General features: G+C 44.6%; 1 protein-coding gene across 2 annotated transcripts in view; it reads left to right on the forward strand.

Annotated features, from left to right (window-relative positions):
* Positions 1-24,387, forward strand: part of LOC123363966 (death associated protein) — an 86,208-nt gene that overhangs the window by 53,120 nt on the left and 8,701 nt on the right. The gene's annotated exons all lie outside the window — the stretch shown is intronic.

The raw sequence follows: 24,387 nt of genomic DNA on the forward strand, positions 1-24,387 counted from the left end.
TTTAAAAATCAGTTTTACAAAGTCTTGACCTATATCTTTTAAATCAAGGAATCCAAATCACTCCATCCTGGAGCCAAGGGCATCATACCTAAATATAAGGTTATACCTGCCAGTGAAGCTGCCTCATGTCCTGAGAATTGTAGTGAGATGATATTCAACAACATCATAGTGGAGGATTCTGGACCTTGATTGGCTAATGAGAAGGAAAGAATAATGTCCTGCCAGTCCCTGAACTCTCTCTGTAGAGTCCCAGGAGCTAATTTAGGAGGCAACTGCTGTACAGTTCAGTTGGACATCTGCACAATCACATAGTGTCAAATCCTGAGGCCTTTACTCAGGGCTGTATTCTGCCCCTATGTGTTAATACCATGTAGGGGGCAGGAAAAGCCATACAGAATTTCCTCCTGAAGTACTTTCTTCTGTTGTGAGAGGTGAAAAAGTGGGAGTCTGGCCTATAAACCTTGTAGATCACCAGCAATCTGTGGCTCTTGGGTTTCTGTGAGGTGCACAGGGACATCCATGCAGAAGTCCTCTGTTGGCTGGCGCTTTGGTGCCCTCTAGTGGAGCTGCAGTGCCGGGACTTCCCCAGCAATATCACCCTTAAAGGGGAATTCCCTAATATGGCGAGAGGGTGCATCTCACCTTGCCTGCTCCCTCTTAGCTGCCTACCCCAGCATAGATCTCAAAACTCCTCAAGGGGCCTGAGGAGGGAGGAGAATGCTGCTGTGCATATAGCCGACCTCCCTTTCTGGATCAGAATAATGAGATACATGCATGGAGAGTTCTCCCTTTGCATAGCTTTCAAGGTCATGATTGGGCCTTTGATCTTACTCGCTTATTTGATCAGGCAAATTCCTGTAAGGAGTGAGAACAAACTGAGGACTGCAAAATTGCACTAGCAAGACTTTGCATGTCTATAGCAATTTCCATGTGTGGAACCTAAAGCTTTTTACAAGCATTAATTTGTACCTTGTAGGGATACTGTAAGATGTACAGTACTAGCTCACCCATTTTATGATGTGTAAACAGACACATTAAATGTCTAGGATCACACAGCTAGTCAGTGACACAGCTTTGAATAGAACCCAGGAGTGACCCATTCCTGGTATCCTGCTCTAAACACCGTGCAATATGTTTGTGGGTGAACCAATACATTGTATTTTACATGTAAAACAATTTCCATGCATTTTGACATCTTTGACACAAAGTATAGATGTGGTTAAGTAATACTCATAATTTGGTGTGTTTACACAGGATTTGTAGGTGAAACTGAACAAATTCCATAACATTTTAGCAGCAGGATCACAAGCAAAGGTGTCGTTCAGCTCATCGTTTATTGCTCTTGTCAGTCACTTCCTGAAGCCATAAAAAAATGTTGATAGTGGACTCTGCAGAAGCTGAAGCTACATGTTTTTGTTTATAGCAATCTTAATGTTATCTGGTAGATGATTTTTCTACAGGTTCAGACACACTCTTAAAGCCCAGTGTATTATGAATGCAAATGAAGAGCCAACATGTTTAGTATCTCAAAGTTTTAAATACAGTGATTGAATGTTTCTTCACATATGAGCTGGCTAGACAACATTCTAGAGGTCCAAGGCACACTGAAATCCATATTTGCAAGTTTGTGGCAAAACTAATGTTGAATATATGTTGCTGCTGTTCTGGCTGTAAGCATATATGTTTGTGGTGTTGGATATTTAATGTGTGGTACTGTGCCATATAGCTGATGTAGGCATTCTTGGTATCTGCTGGAGACTTAAATCTGGCTAGGGATCAGAGGAATCCTGTGTCTTTCCATGCTGCCTCACATTTTCACATGAAGCCATGTGGGAGAATCTTCTAGCAGAAGTTTTGAATAGTACATCTGCACATAGTACGTCCCCAGTGGTGCCAGCAGCAGCAGCAGAGTGAAGTGAGAGTTGACCTTTCACTCCCCAGCACAGAAGAAGTTGACTGCATGGTGTAAAACCACCCTCAGCCCCAGGAGGGAGGAAGCACTTCCATTGTTCCCTAGGAGTTTTCTCCCACTTTTCAGACCTAGTGGAAGTGTGTGTCAGTGGGCTCAAGAGAGCTTGCTTGTCACTGAGATATGAGACTATCGAGAGTATTGGAAATGGAAAGCTGGAAACCTCATTGGTCCATCCGAGTATTCTAACAAAAAAAGGATGGAGAAGGAAATGCATATAAATAAATGGGCAAGTGCCAACAATAACAGTGAGTGGAAGAAACAGAAAAATCCAACAATGACACACACACACACACACACACCCACCAATGGCTAGCATAACTTAGGGTGGATATTTGAATGGTGTCATTATTTATAACTAGCTCAGTCATCCTAAGTCCATTCATTGTGGGTAGGCAGCCAGGTCAAATGCTTGCCTCACAAGTGCTATGCAAACACACTTGTCCTTGATTAGGCAAAAACTGAATGTTGCTGGTAGGAATGAATGCAGGGCCGGCTTTAGGAACTGCGGGGCCGATTCGAATACCCGGCGGCGGTCTGGGTCTTTGGCGGGGGTCCTTCACTCGCTCCGGGTCTTCGGCGGCATTTCGGCGGAGGGGAATCCTTCGGTGCCACGGAAGACCCAGAGCGAGTGAAGGACCCCCCGATGCCAAAGTGCTGCCGAAGACCCGGACCGCCGCCGGGTGAGTAAAAAAAATTAAAAAGGCGCGTAAGGCACGGGGCCTGATTCCTGTGAAATATGCTCCAAGACCACACAGATCATAGGGAATCTGAAGGAGGCCAGGACCTCTCCACCAGATCTGCGTCTCTTACCCTTCTCCCACCTCCCACTCCCTGGCTGCATTACTCCATTGAAGCTGTGCTACTAGGGCCTCCTTTAAAGGTGTGTGTTCCACTGCAGAGGCGGAGCTACAGAAAAGCAGTACAACCTGAGGCTGTATTACCTTTACCAGGGCAACTGTAAAGAAACTGAGCCCACAGAGAGCCCATTGTGGCCCTGGGAAAAGAGGAGTGATGGTACAAGAGACATAGCTAACTCTTCCCATTTCCACTCAGAGATAAAGTTTCAAGACTGAACCAGCCATTAAACTATAGTTTGCCCTGAGGATTTTCTAAACCCTTAGTTTTCCTCTGTGTACAGTTGTGTCACCAACGCCCCTTGCACTTTCCAGCTGTGCTTTAGAAAAAGTTTACATCCCTGGTGACTCACAGTTTAAAATACGCATTTTTACTTTTTCCAGATAATGCAAGGGAATCCTAAAAATGCCATACTTACTTGAAATGTTACAGTAGTCAAAGGAAACAGAACTAAATATTTGCTTGTAAAATTTGTGTAAATTCCCCTCATTCCCTGCATTTGTGTGTGGTTTGAGGAGAGCCCCCCTGGTAGATAAAAATGAAATTAAACCTTAGTTTGCAGATGGCTGTTGTGTTGCAGCGATAGTGTTGCTGTCATCTGGGTGCCTAGAGTACATCTCCATGGGCTTCTTTTCTATAAAGATTTTAAATAAATATGACAAGAAGCCAATACCCTTCTGTCAATTCTAATGTCATAACAGCGAGTATTCAGAGCAAGTATACACAAGAGGGCTGCCTTCTCCTTTGAATGTACTGTGAATAATAGGAATGCCATATTGGTTAATATAAAATTGTGCCATGAAAATAGAGGGTGAAAATCAGAAAATGGTTTCAGTCTTTTATTAAATAAGGAGTGTCCTCTTTACACCTGGTCTTTTTTTCCATTTACTTGTGAAGATAACTTATCTATCCATTCATTAGCTGTATATTTGATTTGTGGAGGATATGCCAACTTGGCTGCTGGTAGAATGATTCCTAAATACCAGATGAAAAAATGCCATCTCAAAAAGAATATGGAAGAAGGATTATAATTACTGGTGAATCCAAGTGGAAAAAATATAAAAGCTCTTATATATCATTTTTGTAGTGTCCTATATGCCTGTAGTGCCCTAACATAAGATTTTTTCAGTCTTAAAAGGGCTAGATTTTCTCACCATTGTATACATGTTATGGTGGTTTTATGTTGAGCTTTGCTATTGTTTTAAAATTTGCTTTATCTTAATCCATGTAATAATGTCTGATTTGGTTAAATGAACAAGCAATTTATTTCATCTGTTCCTTTTTAAGATTTATTTAACATATTGTAAAATAGGTCATTTAGGGGGCACAAGCCTTTTCTCAGAGATGATGATTTCCTTTTCCTTCCCCAGGTGCAATTTCTCTCATCTGTGACCCTAGAATTCTTCACGTTCTCTCAGGACACTCACTCTTTTATCCATTTGTGTTAGCCATTTGCCTCTTCTCTCAATATCCCATAATACTGGGATTGCTTTTCTCCAAGGCCAATACCAATATGCAGGGAATATTGGCAGTGTCTATACAGATTTGTCCAGTCTCCCAACTCAGATTTTGTCTGCCCTCAAAAAATAAATAAATAAAATAAAATAAAAAAATTGATGGAGTAAGAAAGGCGTGTCCCACATAGCCAGGATTTTTGCAAAGGATTTTGGTGGTTGTTTTCTAAGACCATGTGATTTCACTAGGCAAAATCCTCAGCTATACCAGCAAGTGCCTGCCATCTCGCATTCAGTTGTGCATTTTCTAACCTGCAATGAAACTTAGGTTGCTCCTGATACCAAACTCATAATCTGGAATTTTAATACCAGGTGATGATTCTGTAAATCACAAGGAAGGTTATTCAGGAATACTAAGTTAGGTCTGACTGGGGACACTGATTACCTAAAGCCTCATTCTCATTGGCCAAATGGACCAACTTCAAGTGGGCGTGGCTAGGGTAGTGTCACTGGAAGAACAAAACACCTTGTGCCTATTATGTTAAATGGAGTGGGTAGGAGTGTGCATAGGAAGGCAGTTAGAGGAGAAAGATATTAGAAGCAGCTAGTGGGGAGCAGAGGAAGGAAGAGAGGAGGATCAGTTTTTAAAAATGTATTTTTTTCAGTTTCCTCTGTCACCCTCCTCAAAGTGTTGCACTCCCCTTTCAGCAGTAGTATGGGACCTCCAGCCACTAGGTTTTGCAAAAGCTAAAACTAAACTGGAACTGTTCAATACTGAGATCTTCTTATAAAAAAACCCTCCAAAGAGGCTTTTGAGCTAGGGCAGTGGTGTGCAAACTTTTCCAGTTGCACCCCTCTCCTCTTACCATTAATAGAATCAATCCGTACCCTCCCCCGCCCCCTCATTACTGCACAGCCAAGACTTCCTCAGCAGCTGAGCTTGGGCTGAAGGCAGAGCTGGAGGCGGGACTGGGGATGGGGGAATAGCTGGAGCTAGAGGCGGAGCTGGTCTGGGGGTGGAGAGGGAATGAGGGCATAGCTGGGCAGGGGGCGGAGTGGAGGTGGGGATGGGGGCAGAGCGGGATTGGGAGTGGAGTTGGGCCTAGAGTTGGAGCTAGCCTAGAGGCAGAGCAGGACTGGAGGCTGCATGGGGTTGAGGGAGGAGTAGGGCTGGAAGTGTGGTGCTCTCTCCCTACCCCTTGTGGGAGCTAGCCCGGGTCCTACTGCGTGCCCCCTGAACTTTTTCCTGTGCCCCACTAGGGGGGCATGCCCCACGGTTCGGGACCACTGAGCTTGGGGTTCCTGATAGTTCTTGTTGCCCTAACAGGGAAAGACACATCGTTTAATCAAACATATTAAAAAATAGGGAAAGCATATTTAACATTTTAAGAATGATCATAGTGGAAAGATTCATTATGTTTATAAATGTTTTTTCAAAAAGTGAAATTTAAAATTAGTAAGCCCTGTTCTGCCATCAATAAATAATGCCAGACGTGCTCACAGATTATTGGAACCAAACACAAGCACTTTTATGAATGCATACAGCCTGGTGTGTCTTATTGCTATATATTAACTTATTGTGACAAGTAGTATTTCCATTTTTAATCGCTTTAATATCTATATTTATGATTCTTAATGTTCTATAGCTCAATTACTCTTTGATGTACTGGGACTCCATTACACAGATAAACTGTGCTGAGTACAAATGATCTACTGTACCAGGAGGGATCTCTGCATTTGCATATTAATGACATTCTATAAAAGTGATGGCTTAGGCCATTAGCAAATAGAACAAATGTATGGAACAGAGTTTATATGTCTAATTGCACATCAGATGAAAGGGAAGTCCTTTTGAGCTAAACAAGGAAACCAGGATAGCTTCTTAAAGGAACGATTGCTAATCTAAACTCACTAGATTCTGGAAAACAAAAAAGGAGAACACTGCATTTTGTAGATTGTCCCTGATTTCATAGCTTAGGATATGAAGGACATCTTAAAGCAAACGCTACTATGTATTTGTTATATTTCCCCATCAAAGGCTAGATGTACTAGACCTAGGCCAGTGTTTAGGCAGACTACATATTCTTGCTGGGGACATATCCCAGCTGACACCTCAGAAACACCACTTCAAGTTGGTCTATAGTCAAGAAAGACCATACTGCCATGTGGGCAATGAGGTAAACTCTATAATTTTATCTGGAATTTAAATATAACTATCCTCTGAGGACTGTTCCATTACTTCTCCCTTTCAGGCATTTAATATACATGATCCTTTTTATTTCTGTTCCCTCCCTTCTGTAAACTACCAATAAATACTCCTGTTGTTTATCTGAGGTTAAGTTAGGGTTTGACTGCTTGGACTGGGAAACATTACTGACTTGCACTCCTGAAAGAAACTCATCTGCTTGCTCCAAGTAGGCAGAGAAGAGTGAACATAAGAGCCTGTAAATGGGTCAGTAACATGGAGAAAATTGTAATCTTCTAGCAGTGTCAGCGAGGTACCTAAGAGAGATGGGTAAGAGAGTGAGCACAAGAAGACCAAATGCCCTAAGAGTACAAAGTGCCATTATACATATTAAAGTGAACTATCAGCCTTAGTAGCTTCTGGAACAAGCAACATCCATTCAAATAAACATAATGCTGGAATACGACATATAATGCAGCTAAACTTAACTAGAAAATTTAGCAAGCTTTTGTTGCACCAATTAGCAGTAAAATGACTAATGTTATTGATATTGAAGTGATCATAATTGACTTTGATTTTAATACCAATTGAAGTAAATAAGTGGTGTTGCCTCACTATCCTCAGACTCGACAAGGAGAGCTATAACTTATCCATTGTCGCAGCTTTCATAAACATTTAAGGGGCTAGAGACTTTTTTCATGCCAGTTGGAAGCTTATACTCTGAAGACTTCTGTTAAAATCCTCTGAATGTTCATGTTTTAAATCCCATTACTGCAGATTTCTAGTCTTCTGGTATTTCCATTTATATTATTAATGTCATACTTTCCAAATGCCAAATCCTGGTCCCACTGGAATCAGTGGAAGTTTTGCAGTTGATTTTAATACCATGTTTTGGCCCTATATATTAAACCCAGGGGAGTAGTAGAAAAGAAAAAAGCAACCCAGTGTGATGCTCTTAGGAATATTAGATATTTCTGGTTGGGAAAAGAATTAAGATTCTACCTCTTGCAGCTGCAGCCAGTGGCTAGCCTTAGGGGTGACAGAAGGAGAGTGGAAGGTTTCTGCTTTCCATCGTCGATCTGAGCTCTTCTTCTCCAAGTAGAAATTGAAATCTAGCCTGTGTTGAGAAAGAACGTAACCGCTTGTATGGAGCACTGTCATATACCGGCTTCAATGCACCTTTGAGAGCGTCTCCCAACTCTTTGGCCCATCCCACCAGGCTGGGTGCTGCAGGTGTTGGAGCCCCTCCTAATGCCAATATTAATTCGTCTCTTGTCCGCTTCTCATCCACCATCAGAGCTTGCAATTTCTGTGCTAAAGAATCCACCTCAAGTGACACAGGCACACTAGGAGGGGACTGCTCTGCCCCCAGAATTGTCCAGGGGATACCTGCTACTTGCACTTCTTTGGGCACTTTATCAAGATCTGCTTCCTTGGAGTGAGTACATAGTGCTACCATCCCCTTCACTTTGCGGTTGTAAATACGGGTGTGGACCTTTACTCCCCCCAGTATTTCAGCTGCATCTAGGCTCTTCTCAATTTCATTTGGTTCCATCTCTTCTGGGAACCCCGCCACCAGCACAGCTTTGATTACTGGGATTTGTGCCCCTTGGCACAGGTCTTCCAGTAATCCTCTCTCCATTTTATTTTTTATTTTTTTTAATTTTTTTTTAAACTCAGGTGAAAGTCACTCAGGAGTTTCTTTGTGCACCCTGGGCTCTCCTTCACAGAGCAATGTAGGTGTGTGCGTGTGTGTACTGCAGAGTCCCTGTACGGGCCACCAAGTGGGTTGCCCGCCAGACTACGCTCAGATCAGAGATGGGATTTTGAAAGTCAGTTAATAAAAGAACTTTGTAAGGTCATGGGGATCAAGAAATCATGCACCACCCCTTATCCCCAAGGGGCTCCACTACCAAAATGATTCAACCGCACACTACTGAACGTGCTGGGAACTCTGGAGCCTCAGCAGAAAAAATACTGGAGCCAGCACGTGAAGCATTTGGTACATGCGTATAACTGCATTCGACAGGATGCAACTGAGTTCACACCATACATGTTAATGTTCGGTCGAGAGGCCCGGTTGCCGATCTATCTCTGTTTTGGAGTGTCTTCAGATGGGATACTCCCAGAAACATACTTGGGGTATGTGACTCGCTTAAAAGATCAACTAAAGGAGGCATGTCGAATAGCGACGCAAGCAGCTGGTCACCAGAATCAAAAGAATAAAACCCGATATGATCAGCAAGTGACGCAACAGGAGATTCAGGTTGGTGACCAAGTTTTGGCCCGAAATCTTGGACTACCGGGAAAGCACAACATTGCAGATCGTTGGGAGTCACATCCATACATTATAAAGAAGAAACTTGGGGATCTACCAGTGTATCGCATACGTCCTAAGGGCAGTCATCTCTCCACCAGAATAATCTGTTACCTGTAGGACAAGTATTGTTTCCCCATAAGGATGTTTCCACAGATTCTGAGACTCCCGGCAATGCGAGTCGGACATGGTCCCAATGACAGAAATATACCTGTCCTCTGCAGTCATCCAGTTGGGAATGCCCCAACCCTAATGGATCCTCTTGTCACACAAAGAGATGGTGAAGGGAAAGAACCCACACTGAGCACTCCCGAGGCCCCACTGTCCCAAGCTGTGGAGACCCCCCCCCAAAAAACATGATGAGGAAGGTTCAGTGCAGGCAGGGAACCCTGTACCGCAAACAGCTACTTTAAACCCACATGCCCTTGAATTCGTGCCTCAGGGACCTATCATCTTGCCTCCATGTTCAGTAGTGTCACCTCAGCCAATACCCGACAGCCAACCTAAATGTTCCTCTAGGGAAGGGAAGCCCAGATGTGTGCTGATGTATAATCATTTAGGGGAACCCAGTGACCTACAGATCCCTGGGGTGCCACGGGGGGCGAGCTGCCTCATGGGATACCTGTTTCACCCTTTGGGGTCCTGTGGGATGGATGATGGGAATGCTTCTGACAAATGGGGGCACTGGGTCTCCTGCTGGGGATCCATGGTTTAGAGTTGCCCATCAAGAATTATTTCTTTGGGTGGGGGGGAGTGTAACCCCTTTGGGTTTTAGAGAGCATGGCCCCTTTAAGTCTTTTTTTCTGGGGGGACAAGAAAAAAAGAGGGAAACTCCGGGGGGAGGGTGTCTGGAGCTCCGGGGGAAGTAGCAAGGAGGCCCTCACAAAGTGAAGCAGCAGAGAACCTGCCTGAAGCCTGGGAAGGACAGGACAGCCGATCGGGGACACCCCAGGACAGGAGCCAGGAGGAGCACTGTGCCAGGGAGGAATCACCCGAGAAGGACAGGCCAGAGCTGGACCCAGTATCACAGCTACCCAAAGCTGCATGGGGCTGTGAGTACTGGGGCTTGTGACTCTGCATTGGGAACAAGGAGGGAAGTTGTAGCTAGTTAAGTGGGGAGGTGGTTGCTCTGTGTGGCTTTGCAGAGAGCGGCAGAAAAGGGCACTGGAGGGGTTTGTTGGGGGAAAGTTCACTGGCGCCGAAGACGGCCAGGAGCACCCAAGACTCACCACTGGACTGGAACTTTGCTCAGGCCTCCTGAACTCTGTGTGCAGACACATTGCTTGGTGTCTGCCCTTTCACACTCTGCTACCACTGGGCCTGTGGGGCCTTGGTTTGGATCCAACCTTGTTTTACTGCTCCCCCTATATTTCCCCTTGTTGTTTTTCTCTTCTCATCCCTCTGTAAATAAATATTTCCCTTTCTTATGTCCATTGTACTTTTCTGGTGTGTGTGTGTTCGCTCTGGGGTGTTTGGAACAGGTGCCCCTGGGGTGGAAGGGATTTCTCCTGCTGCATTCCTGCGCGCACCTTCTCTTGGCCAGAGCTGCCTGCAGAGCAGATTCCATCTTGGCCACGAGGGCACTAAGGTTACACTTGTATATGAATAACAAAACTAGTTATTGTTAAAATATATAGAGAGGATATTTGACTCCTACTTAAGATTTGTGAAATTGCATTCGTTTGCCATACAGAAAAGCGAGACAATTTGGAAGGGTTGGAGCTTTCACATGGGATTTATTCAAATTCAGACCGGTACATGGAACAATGAAATTGTTTCCCAAGTATATATAATGTGTGTATGCGTGTACATACATAAATATGTACACTGAATTGCCTATTTTTTGTTAGCAGAAACATCTGCAACTTTTTTTAACTTAGTTTTTAATATTTGCGAAAGTTTCTGAATTTGTCTCAGGTTGTCTTGTTATAGTACACAAGGCTAGGAGGTTCAACAGTGCCATCTTGTGGATCATCTTGGAGGTTTCAAAACGTGGTTTTGGTTGGCATACAAACAACCTCAACAGCATAGTGTGTTGTAGAATCTCAGATACGGAATGTCTGTGTGCAATCAAGCAGAATATTTCCCTCTGGTAGCCAGCCAGGCTAATTATTACTTTTGTGTCCTGAAAATTAATAACCCAAATATATTATAAGCAAATCAGAAAGTATTTCAGGCCAACTGATGAGCAGTGTGCTTGTTGTTATTCTTACTTTGTTCGCTGGGAAATGTGTTTTTAATCATCTCAGTGTGTGTTTAATCATCTCAATTTATTTTCATAGACAATGTCAGAATCAAAGGCAACCAGGTACACTCAAACACCTCTGTGAAGTTGTATATAGGAGACCTTCAAAATGGCACTAAACTAAAATTGAAAATGGTTAACTCTTGTTTTGTAACAATGACATACAAATTCCCAAATAACTTTGAAGGCTAATGGGTGGGTTGAATGTCTCACCAGTTGTTGTTTTATTTTATTTTATTTTTTAATTCCAGAAGGGTAAGGGCAGGATTGAGGTCTGAAGTTTTGCCCACTGAAATCAGTGAGCGCAGGTGAACTCCAGGCTGGATGGTTTAGAGAACCTTAGGGGTTCTTATAACAAATGTTATAAGACAGGGTGCGGCCACAAATTCTTGCTAGTGGCCACTCTGACAATTTTTCCTAAAATACTTAATTAACCTTGGGGGAAACATATAAATATGCACATATACATGCCCAAATCATTGTAATTCATTTATGTAGGGGTTTATTTGCAGACTCAATAATAATGTACAGTTGTCTCTATTCTTTACTGGACCTAAACAGAATAGGTGCTTTGCATGTTGTCTTGTTTCTTTTGCTTTTTTGGTTGCCTTTTTAAAGATTTGATAGCTACTAAGTCTGCTGTCAAAAAGTGATATTAACATACAACAAATACTACTTGTCACAGAAGACTTACTCGGTCTTGGCCAGCCTGGGGACAAATTAAGTCCTGAATGAGGAAGTGGGTATGGAGGCAGTGGGGGCCAGGGGCAATGGGGCACTGGGGGAGGTAGTGAGGGCCAGGAGTATGATGGAGGGGAAGGGAGTTCAGAGCAAGAGCCTGCCACTGTGAGGCAGGGGAACAGAGCTCAAAGCCAGTGGCTGGGGCCTGCCATCCACCACCCCAGGGTTGAAACCCCTCCTCACCACCCCTAGAGAAGGTGGGGCACTCACTGGCTGCCTGCTGCTCCAGCTTTTTTGTCTCCAGAGGGTGCCAACCACTGCTGGAGGCTGTGGCCAGAAGAAAAGCCCCGGGTGGCCACATTTGAGAAATGCTTGTGAACCTTATTGCTAGCTTTCCAATGAGTGAGATCAGTTACCGTATTTATCGGCGTATAACACGCACAGGCGTATAACACGCACCTTCATTTTAAGGGGGAAATTTCAGGAAAAAAACTTAAATTTCAAATAAAGGACTTTGAAGCAAAATAAGGGTAGCTCAGAACTTGTTTTATTAATATTATTACCACTTATAAGGTAAATAATGTAAAAGGACAGTAAAAACAACTGTTTTAACAAAGAAACTTGGATATTCTATATTTTTACAAAAGTTTACTCAGAAATCGCTACTATCTGGGAAACCAAGAAACTCTTCATCTTCACTGCTATCTTCAAAATCACAATGAACACTGCTGCTTTCACTGCTACTATCTTCATAAATCAGATCATCTTCTTCCCCATCCAAAGCATTACTTATGCCACATTTTTTAAAAGATTTGATAATAATATCTTCTTTAACTGCGTCCCACGAAGTCTTTATCCACTGACACACTTTTGAAATGCCAGGTCTTTTCATTCGCCCAGATTTCGTAACTTCATGTTGGCTTTCATCACACATGTATTTATTCCATTCTTCACGCATGAAGGCTTTGAAGGGCTTATTAATGGAAACATCCAATGGCTGCAATTGTGATGTAAGTCCTCCTGGAATGACTGCTATTTCTGTTTTGCACATTTGAAATTCTCTCTTTGTTGGTTCTGTAAGATGAGATCTGAACGAGTCCAGTACTAACAAGGATGGCTTCTTTAACAAAGCACCTGGGCGCTCCACACATTTCTAATCCAAAGCCTCATGCCTTCTTTGTCCATCCAACCTTTGGGTGAACATGCACCTGTATGCCACTTGGAATTTTCTCCTTAGGAAAAGTTTTCCTTTTAAAAATGACCAATGGCGGCAGCTTGTTTCCATCTGCAGTGACAGCAAGGACCACAGTATAATGATTTTTTTCATGCCCTGAAGTTTTAATTGTTACTGTCTTGGCACCTTTTGCTTCCACAGTTTTGTTTGAAGGAACATCGAAGGTGAGTGGTACTTCATCCATGTTGCCTATTTGACCAATTTCAAAATTTTGTCTTTTCCTTTGTTTGATAATAAAGTTATGAAAATTTATTATCTTCTCTTCATAATCGTCTGGCATACGCTGGGAAATCCTGGTTCTTGTTCTCATCCGAAGCTCATGCCTCTTCATAAATCTTTGGCACCATGATGCTGTCCCTTTGAAATCTTGTATTTGCAACTCTTTGCTGATTTTCACTGCTTGAATGATGATCATTTTGGTTGATAAAGCAATACCAGCTTTTCTATGATTAAGTACAAACTCCTTCGCCTGTTCTTCTAATTTTGGCCATTTAGCAATACCGCTGCGAAAATTGCATTTTGTTTTTGATATTGTCTTGAGTTTTTCTTCCATTTTTCGCCACTCTCGTATTGTGCATTCTGTTGGTGGCTCTCCAAAATGCCTTGCTGCAGCCCTATTTCCATGTTGCTTGGCATATTCCACGACCTTTAACTTGAAACCAGCTGTATACGCTCCACGCTTTTGTTTTGAATCCATTAGGGATACCAGTAGTAGGGAAATACCCTAAGTACGGTAATGAATGCAGTTTTTCAACTGAGTTTAGCGTCGGAATGTCAGGATGAGTCACACTGCAGTGGTATACGGTACTTTTTACCTAAGTTTAAATTAAAAAAAGAGTAAGGTAGTATCAGGGGTGTGTACATTTACCGCTACTCTGTTGTAATATCTGTGCATTGTAGCATGGCTGTGTGTAGTGTGTGTTGTAGCATGGCTGTGTGTAGTGTGTGTTGTAGCATGGCTGTGTGTAGTATGGTAATGTGTTTGTATGGTATGGTAAAATTAAGGATGGCTCAAGCGTGTTCAGATCGAGCCCCCCAGGAAGCCATCACTGCACACCGCCAATCATAAGTAGTGAGGCATTTCCCGAACGTCAGCTTCACATCCACACGCTACCTATGATTGACGGTGTACAGCGCTGGATCCTGTCGGGCTCGATCCAAACACGCCCATTGCCTAAAAGGGGGAGTGGAGCAAATAGACACACACTCTGCTTTGCAGGGATGGGGGAGAGGGTCCTGTGTATCACTTAGATCCCATCCCCCTATCAAGCAGTACCGTAGTTCTTTGCTGCAGATTTATTGCTATTCAGGTCCTCTTTAAAACCAGTGCACACTGCTGCCTAGCAGGGAGGGGGGCCTGTCAGCTAGTGTGTGTCTCTTAGCTCCCAGCTCCCATCCCCCTGTCAGGCATTGTTTCTTTGCTCCCCCCTGGCAGGCTTCTTTTGATACTCTGGTCCCCTTTAAATAGGTGCACACTGTTGCCTTTGCAGGGAGGGGGGCCTGCCTGCTAGTGTGCATCTCTTAGCTCCCCCCTTCCCCTGTCAGGCAGCGGGTGACGTCACTCACTTATTTTTTTTGTACTCTACTTGTACCTGACGGGTACAAGCTCTCCTGCCTCAGACAACTCTCGCGAGGCTGCAAACTCTCGCGAACCGTGCAGAGCGTTACCGTGGTTACGCTCCGCCGGCAGACGTGAAGAGGAAGGCGCGGGTTGCCTGAGCAGTTACCGGTACCCGGGTCGGGCCACGCCGCTCGGGAGGGGGCAGGGGCTAGGGCCGCTCGGGGGGAGGGGGGACGGGATCTCGGGCCGCTCGGGAGGGGGTCGGGGACTAAGGCGGCTCTGGCCGGGCAGGGCCGCTCGGGGGAGGGAGGGAGGACGGGGTCTCGGGCCGCACGGGAGGGGGACGGGCTCGGGCGCCGCTCGGGGGAGGGGGACGGGATCTCGGGCCGCTCGGAGGGCTAGGGCCAGGGCCGCTCGGGGGAGGGAGGGAGGACGGGGTCTCGGGCCGCTCGGAGGGGGACGGGGCTCGGCCGGGTCGGGCCACGACTCTCGGGAGGGGGCAGGGGCAAGGGACGCTCGCGGGGGAGGGGGGACGGGATCTCAGGCTGCTCGGGAGGGGGTCGGGGACTAAGGCGGCTCTGGCCGGGCCGCTCGGGAGGGGGGCGGGGGCTAGGGCCAGGGCCGCTCGGGGGAGGGAGGGAGGACGGGGTCTCGGGCCGCTCGGGAGGGGGACGGGGGCTAGGGCGCCGCTCCGCGCCGCTGGGGGGTGGTTATATCGGCGTATAACACGCACACATCATTTGCCCCCTATTTTCAGGGGAAAAAAGTGCGTGTTATACGCCAATAAATACGGTACATACTAACTGCATACTGTAACACAAATACAGAATAGCCATCAAAATAGGAACTTTAATACGTGCTTATAGATGGGCAGTTGGAGATCAATAATAATTAGCATCACGATACAATTGATCCTTTCCGATTTGCTTGCCCTCGCCCATTGTCCAGGAAAGAGTGCATGATCTCTCATTGGAAATCAAGCATGAAAATTGGATAGTCACGTCTTAAAAAGCCCTGTCCCTTCTCCAGCAACTCCCTACCCACCTACTCTGGGGCAGGCGGGGGGAGGGAAGAGTGGTGGTTGTAACAGGTGCACAATGCCTGTCTACTGCTGTGTACCCAGGCCCAAGGTCCAGGTATCCCTCAAAGGTATAAATTGAGTTCTTACTACGCCTTGTGCACCTCTTCAGCCACACAGTCCAAGACAGAATCTAGCCTTTACACAGGGCCAGTATTTGTCCTTCTGATTCTGCAATAGAGAGCCCAGTTAAGAGTCACAAGACATAGTGCTGGGAGATTCAAGAGAGATGGACAGCTCCAAATACCTCTATCACTTTTTGGAACTAAAAAGCAGGATCTTGTGTATTTCTATAGTTCCTGGCCCCTTAGCAGCTCCTGCAACCATTAAACATTTTCTCTCACTTATAGTAGAGTTTAACTGGTTCGTTAAATAGCCCTGCTGTAGGTTAATGTGGATGGTGCTTACCAGGGTCAAGGCAAGCAAAGAACTATAGCCTGGATCCACAAAGGGACTTGGGCACATAGGAGATCACAGGAACAACACTGGCATCTACAAAGCTTGAGTTGGGTGCCTAGGCTCCCTGTACAATGCATAGGGAGAGAGGGGCCTGAGATCCCCAAAATCCTGGAGCCATGTAAGCTAGACGATGAAAAACATGTCACGGACCATGAAATCTGGTCTTTTATGTGCTTTTACCCTTTACTATACAGATTTCACTGGGGAGACCAATGGTCTCAGATTGGGGATCCTGACCCAAAAGGGAGTTGCAGGAGGGTCGCAGTATTACCACCCTTACTTCTGTGCTGCCTTCAGACCTGGGTGGCCAGAGAGCGGCAGCTTTTGGCCGGGCACCCAGCTCTGAAGGCAAAGCCTCACCAGCAGCAGCAGCAATACCATGCCATGCCACCCTTACTTCTGCGCTGCTGCCTTCAGAGCTGGGTGGCCGGTGAGTGGCAGCTGCTGACTGAGGGCCCAGCCCTGCAGGCAGCAGCACAGAAGTAAGGGTGGCAATATCATGCCATGTCATCCTTCTGCGCTGCTGCTGGCAGCAGCTCTGCCTTCAGAGCTGGGATCCTGGCCCGCAGCCGCTGGTGTCCAGCTGCCCAGCTCTGAAGGCAGCACCGCTGCCAGCAGCAGCGCAGAAGTAAGAGTAGCAGTACTGCAACCCCCCCCCCCATAACCTTGTGACCCCACCACAATTGTAGGACCTCTACAATTACAACACTGTGAAATTTCAGATTTAAATAGTTGAAATCATGAAATTTACTATTTAAAAAATCCTATGACTGAAATTGACCAAAATTGACCGTGAATTTGGTAGGGCCCTAGCTGTGGGAGATGCCCTGCCCCTCTCAGGTGGTTTAGCCCTTAAGTCTGGGATGCAGGCAAGTGCCTAGCTCTGCTTACAGTCCAAGCCAGGAACCACCTGCCCTAGAGTCAGGTGACTTAGGTGACTAAGCTGTAGTTATGCAGATGCCTAACTCCACACAAGATGGCCCAATGCCCTCTCTCATAACCTGTAGAACAGTGGTTAGGAAACTCACCTAGAGTATGAGTGAGAGCCTAGTTCAGGTCCCTTTAGATGAAGAGAAGGGATTTGAGCAGGAAATCTGCCATCTCTCAGGTACACCTCTACCCCAATATAACGCTGTGCTCGGGAGCCAAAAAATCTTACTGCATTATAGGTGAACCCGCGTTATATTGAACTTGCTTTGATCTGCCGGAGTGCGCAGCCTCCCCCCCGGAGCGCTGCTTTACCGCATTATATCCGAATTCGTATTATATCAGGGTAGAGGTGTATGTATTCTGACCACTAAACTGGAGGTTATATGGCGAGTCTTGTACAATTACTGTCTAATTATACAGTTATTTAAAGTGGACCAGCTTCAACAAGAGAGTTTCAGAAAGACCCGCATCAGAATATCTCATAGACCAGTGGGTTAGGGCATTCACCCAAGAAATGTAGTTGATCTTTCCCTGTTCAAGTCCCACTTCATCAGGCAGAAGCGGCACTAAAACCTGGGTCTACCATGTCCCAGCTGAGCACCCAACCCCTGGATGAAAGGTTATGAGGGAGGTCATCTGTCTCCTGCTCTTCTGTGTGGAGTTAGGAGTGCTCACAGCCCTGCTGGCGACAGTGCTCCTCTGCCTGTCTTGCCCCAGTTTGTGGATCGTGCTGGGGCTTAGGCCTTAGGACACCTAGAGGGAGGAAGCAGTGTGTATGCCCTGACTCAGAAACTTAGGTGTCTAGGGAACGTTCACATCAGAAACATAGGTACCGAGTTTTGGCACCTACTGGGTTAGATGGCAGCTGAGCAGGGCTTTGTAGATCACCAAGAGCCTAGAAAGTGGACTTCAAGACCTAAAACTGAGGTTTGGGTACCTAAGTCCCTTTGTAGGTTTGACTCTACTTCCCTTCTCTTAGGGGAGAACACCTGTGTGCCAATCATCCCTGTTTATGAGAGAGCATATCATTTTCCCATTTGTCTCAAACTCTCCTAGCCCAGTAAAAAGGTGTGTGCTTATATTTCTCTCCAAGTGTCCTCCTTGAGGTTTGACAACTTGATTCAGTGTTGGCAGACTTGAAATCTTTTGAGAACTCTGCTTGTGCTCAGACACATAGTACTGCATGGTTTTAGATGGTTCAGGTATACTAGAAAATAGTGTTTTGGTTGAACCCAGGAAGGACAATGACATGTGAAAGTGTAACCTAGCTGACCATAGAGGAAGTTTCTTCCAGCCTCCATCGCATAGAGGTTAACTTATGCCCTAGAGCATGAGGGTTCATAGACTTTTTACATTTTTGTAGCCTAACTGATGTTGTTATGGATGTGTTCAAGTCATATAAATGTTTAATTCTGTTTTTGAATCGTACTAAACTCCTTGCCTCAATAATATCTTCTTGCAGTGAGATCTCCAGATTAATTATGCTCTCTTTAAAAAGTATTTTCTTTTATCAGTTTTAAATGTGCTGCCTCAATCTCTAATATGGAAAGCCCTCCATGCTTCTGATCCTTTCCCTTGCCCATCTCTGTACTCTCGATTTCAACTGTCTCTCTCGCTGTGGAGTGGCCAGGATTGAATGCAGTATTCTAAACAAGGGTTATAATTAACATTTTCAGTAGTGTTTCTATTCCCTTCTTTATTCATCCTAACATTTTTGTTTGGTTTTCTAACCACCAGTAGCTCAAATTATTCCTTCTGGTGTTCAGGGCTTTATAAGAACGGCCGTACCGGGTCAGACCAAAGGTCCATCTAGCCCATTATCTGTCTACCGACAGTGGCCAATGCCAGGTGCCCCAGAGGGAGGGAACCTAACAGGCAATGATCAAGTGATCTCTCTCCTGCCATCCATCTCCATCCTCTGACGAACAGAGGCTAGGGACACCATTCTTACCCATCCTGGCTAATAGCCATTTATGGACTTAGCCACCATTAATTTATCCAGTTCCCTTTTTGCATTAGTCTGCACTGAATTTCATCTGTCACTGTGCTTCTCCATCATCTAGCTCTGTGAGGGCAGTGGAGAATTTCTCACAATTTTTTTCTAATCTTGACTTCCCAAAGTAATTGTGTTAGCTGCCAAATTTTACCATCTCACTGTTTATCCCCTTTTCCACAACACTGATAAAGATATGAAACAACACTGGTCCTAGTATGGAAAGTTGAAGTTCTCCCATGTTGGAAGTTAGCAATTTATTTCTTTATTTGTTTTCTGTTTCTTGCACTTTTTCTTCATGCTCCTATCTCCCAACTAATTAATTCTATAAAGACAATGAGCATCATCCATGTGTACAACAGGGTTCAAATACTGAATTATGCAGTCTCTCCCTTAAAAATAATGTAATATTATGCATTCTCTAGGGACTTTCATATTATTAATTTTTAACCCCAGCATATGGTCATTCTTCACAGTATATCTGTGAGACTTGAACTCACAGATTTAAAACCCCTGCAGAATGAAGACATAAGCTTTTAGTATTCATAATACTTTATTTCATCTAGTTTAGTGGTCTTTTAAAGTTTTCTATCTTCTCTATGATTTTCTTGTAATGTTAGTAAACACCTTGTTTAAGCTTTCGTACTATGAAATAATAGAACTCTCTATCTTATTTGGATACTTTCAGTGCAAATGAACCCAGTAAAATTTGATGTTTAAAAGGTGCAATTTTTGACAGTATTGCACATATAAAATTGGAATAAGTGCTTTGTACATTCAAATCTTAAATGTGGGCTTTTTCTCCACATGTTATAATAAAACTAGAATTCCTTATGAAAGTATTTTCATGAACTTTAAACAATCCTGTCAAATTTAGTCTTGTATTCCTTAAATAAGACCTACTTTACCTTTTATTTAAACTTAAATAAATGTGTCTATCAAATATAAAATAGTAAAAGCATGTATAAGAATTCTATTTTAGTAACAGTAATATTTTTTTCACTTTTTTGTTTACTAAAGCCTAGAAAAAGTAATGTTGCATCTTCAAAACAACATCTGTCAAACCGATTTTTATCAGATTAAATATATCCTCAAAGCAACCATCACAGGTTATAAAATACTAGAAATGTAGGTTGTACTTAGCATAAAACACCAGTAGAATTTAAAGCACTTGAAAGTGTGTTACAAATGTAGCAATGATAGCCTGCTGTTTTTGGGGGGTCTGCTGACATGCTCACTTCCCCCAACCCCTATTTTTAGCAGGTGTTTTTGAGCAACAGTAGTGTAGGTTGGACTACTGCAAACACAGTAAATGTCTCAGTGCAGTGGTTCTAAAACTGTAGGCTTTGGGGCTTGTCTAATGGTTCACAGAATTAAACATTCTGAGAACCAAGCAATAGGGGTCGGGATGGGAGGTGCACCGGTAAGAAGATCTCTCATAAAGTGGTCCTGTGAATTAGAGTGAGAGAACTACTGATTCAGTGTACCATGGCCTTTTGTTATCGTTTTAAATCTGCATTGGCACATGTCATAGTTATTCAGATCTTCAAAGACAAAAGCTGAGGATATTGATTTTCAAAGATCTTTGGGGGACAAAGAGGTCTAGCAGAAATGGGCAGGAGAGCCAGTGGATTTAATGTAGCATACAAACATATACTGTAACCCAACAGTTTATAGCTATGACTAGGGCCTGGTCTACACTACGCGTTTAAACCGGTTTTAGGAGCGTTAAACCGATTTAACGCCACACCCGTCCACACTAAGAGGCCCTTTATATCGATATAAAGGGCTCTTTAAACCGGTTTCTGTACTCCTCCCTAACGAGAGGAGTAGCGCTAATATCGGTATTACCATATCGGTTTAGGGTTAGTGTGGCCGCAAATCGACGGTATTGGCCTCCGGGCGGTATCCCACAGTGCACCACTGACCGCTCTGGACAGCAATCTGAACTCGGATGCAGTGGCCAGGTAGACAGAAAAAGGCCTTGCGAACTTTTGAATATCATTTCCTTTTTGCCCAGCGTGGAGCTCCGATCAGCCCGGGTGGTGACGCAGTCCGAAATCAAAATCCAAAAAGAGCTCCAGCATGGACCGTACGGATGTGATCGCTGTATGGGCAGGCAAATCTGTTCTATCAGAGCTCCGTTACAGAAGACGAAATTCCAAAGCATTTTTAAAAAATCTCCAGACAGACGCCATAGCAGGGACTCAGCGCACTGCTGCGTGACAAGCGTAACGGAAAGCCAAAGAATCAAATGGTCGCTCATGGAGGGAGGGGGGACTGAAGACTCAAGCTATCCCACAGTTCCTGCAGTCTCCGAAAAGCATTTGCATTCTTGGCTGAGCTCCAAATGCCTGTAGGGTCAAACACATTGTCCGCGGTGGTTCAGGGCATAGCTCGTCAATTTACAGCCCCCACCCACCCCCAGAAGTAAAAGGGAAAAAAATTGTCTCTTGACTCTTCTAAATGTCACCCTATGTCTACTGAATGCTGCTGGTACACGCGATGCTGCGGCACTCAATTGCAGTATCCTCTTTCCCCCTCACTGGTGGTAGATGGTGCAATATGACTGGTAACCGTCCTCATCATCAGCCTTGTGGCAGATGGTGCTGCACAATAGGACTGGTATCCGTCCTCATCATCAGCCCGTGAGTGCTCCTGGCTGGCCTCAGGTGAGGTCGGCCGGGGGCGCCTGGGTAAAAAACTCCTGGTCATTCCCAGTAGATGGTACAGAACGGCTGGTAACCATCTTCATCGTAGCAATAGGGGACTGAGCTTCATCAGCCCCCGCCCTTCATGTGTAAAGAAAAGATTCTGTACTGCCTGGACTATCATAGCAGCGGGATGCTGGGCTCCTCTCCCCCACACTGCTTAATGTCCTGTCTGGACTATCATAGCAGCTGGAGGCTGCCTTCCCCTCATTTTATCTCACTAACAAGTCACTGTTTCTTATTCCTGCATTCTTTATTACTTCATCACACAAATGGGGGGACACTGCAACGGTAACCCAGGAAGGCTGGGGGAGGAGGGAATCAACAGGTGGGGTTGTTGCAGGGGCACCCCCTGTGAATGGCATGCAGCTCATCATTTCGGTGGGATCTGACATGGAGGGGCTGTGCTCTCTGGTTCTCTGATACAGTGGTTCTCTAGTACACTTGCCCCATATTCTAGGCAGGACTGATTCTATTTTTAGATACCATAAAGGAGGGATTGACTCAGGAAGTCATTCCCATTTTTGTCTTTTGCGCCCCCGGCCGATCTCAGCCAGGGGCACCTATGACAGCAGCAGAGGATACAGCACAAAAGGACTGGTAACCGTCATTTCATAGCCAATTTACAAGGGTATGGTAGATGGTACAGAACAGCTGATAACCATCTCTGCTATCATGCAAAAGCAAATGAATGCTGCTGTGTAGCGCTGCTGAATCGCCTCTGTCAGCGGCATCTATTACACATACGGTGACAGTGACAAGAGGCAAAACAGGCTCCATGCTTGCCATGCTATGGTGTCTGCCAGGGCAATCCAGGGAAAAAGGGCGCGAAATGATTGTCTGCCGTTGCTTTCCCGGAGGAAGGAATGAGAGACGACATTTACCCAGAACCACCCGCGACAATGATTTTTGCCCCATCAGGCACTGGGATCTCAACCCAGAATTCCAAGGGGCAGGGGAGACTGCGGGAACTATGGGATAGCCACGGGATAGCTACCCACAGTGCAACACTCCAGAAATCGATGCTAGCCTCGGACCGTGGACGCACACCACCGAATTAATGTGCTTAGTGTGGCCGCATGCACTCGATTTTATACAATCTGTTTTACTAAACCGGTTTATGTAAAATCGGAATAATCCCATAGTGTAGACGTACCCTAGGTTTCCTTTTTTTCTGCTCAAGAAGAAATAGGATATGACTGTGCACTTACTGACAGGTTGCTGTCCCTTTCACTGTGGGGTTGGACTGGCATCAGGTTGGCCCCACAGCCAGGGAAACAAAGTGGTATAAAGCCACCTTTGTCTCTTTGACATAGCATGGGTGGATTAGACTAGAGCATTTGGGCCACTTTAGACAAGAAGAGAGAAGTCAAGAGGCTGCTGTCAGAGGAAAACGGCTCTGGTACGTAAGTTAAAATCAGTTTAGTATGGATCTTTACTGGGGGAGGGGGGGAATTAAAACAATTGCATGTTACCATTTGGATTGTTTTTCTTTTGCTTCAGTGGTTCTACGGGATTTGTTAATGTAGCTGTCTATACTACAGTTAGCATTAAGGATTTCTGTCATTTAACTGAAGTTTATGGTAGGCAATTACACCCTAGTACTGGGCAGTGCAACTAAGACCAGCAACAGCCCCAGGATATATGTGCAGAGCTAATGGGAGAAGCCAGAGCGGGAATTTAAGAAGGGGGAATTAAATCAGAGGAATATCAGGAAACAAGTATTCCTAATTTTTGTCTCAACTGTCTCATTAGTTAGTTCTGCTATACCATCTGAAATGCCGTCCTCAAACGGCTCTTGAACTAAATTGATTAGGAAGGTGATTTTAAAGACTTACAGAATCTTCGGTGTAATTTCTTTGGCAAGAGCAAGAAGACAGAGTACAACCAAATGGAAAAAAAAAAAGCACAAACCTAGCATGAGCTCTCTTTGTTACCTTCATTGGAAGTTCAAGGGGCTGGGTACCTGGTAGGAACAAGTTCTTTGAATAATATGACACAGAAAACCAGAGTTCCCAAAAGGCTTTGTAGAGCTTGCAATTGGAAGAGGTGTTTTAAAACAATTGTGATGTCAAAAATTCCCTTTTTTAAAACTCAAGTATTGCTCCTAGCCACACCCACCCCCCTTTTTATTAAAGCAGCAGGAAGCATGGTGCACATAATGATGTGTGGTGGCAGGTTGACAAAGCATAGCAGGTCCAGTACACACAAGCTTTTTGCAGGAAATACAAACCTGCTTTTGCATTTCATGCATCACCAGAGCACAGTGAATACTGAAAGGTCATGGTGAGAATATAAGAAAAAAATCCATCAGATTCAGATTTGCCATTATGTAGCCTCTTTAAAAATGTCATGGCAGAAAATAATTGTGTTCCTAGCAAGTGTGATTTAAAACTAGGTTTTCGTGTATTATTAAAGAATCATTTGCCATTCATTTTTCTTTGTTTACTAATCATTTCCTTTAATATGTCTTTAAGTGTTTAATGAATGTTTCTCCATATAGTTTGTAAATGGAATCTTTGACTGCTCAGAAATCCAGTGTATCTGTGTTGCGTGTAACCTCCATCCACCAACATAGCTAGTGTGAAATTAAGATGTTGGGTTCCAGATACCGCCTATTAAATAGTATTAAAAGAGAATTAATTATAATATTCTTCTGCCATTACAGGTGCTTTCAAATGGATTTGTCTTACTAGCTGACCTCTCTCTATT

This window comes from Mauremys mutica, chromosome 2 (assembly GCF_020497125.1).
Source record: "Mauremys mutica isolate MM-2020 ecotype Southern chromosome 2, ASM2049712v1, whole genome shotgun sequence".
NCBI classification, from domain to species: domain Eukaryota; kingdom Metazoa; phylum Chordata; order Testudines; family Geoemydidae; genus Mauremys; species Mauremys mutica.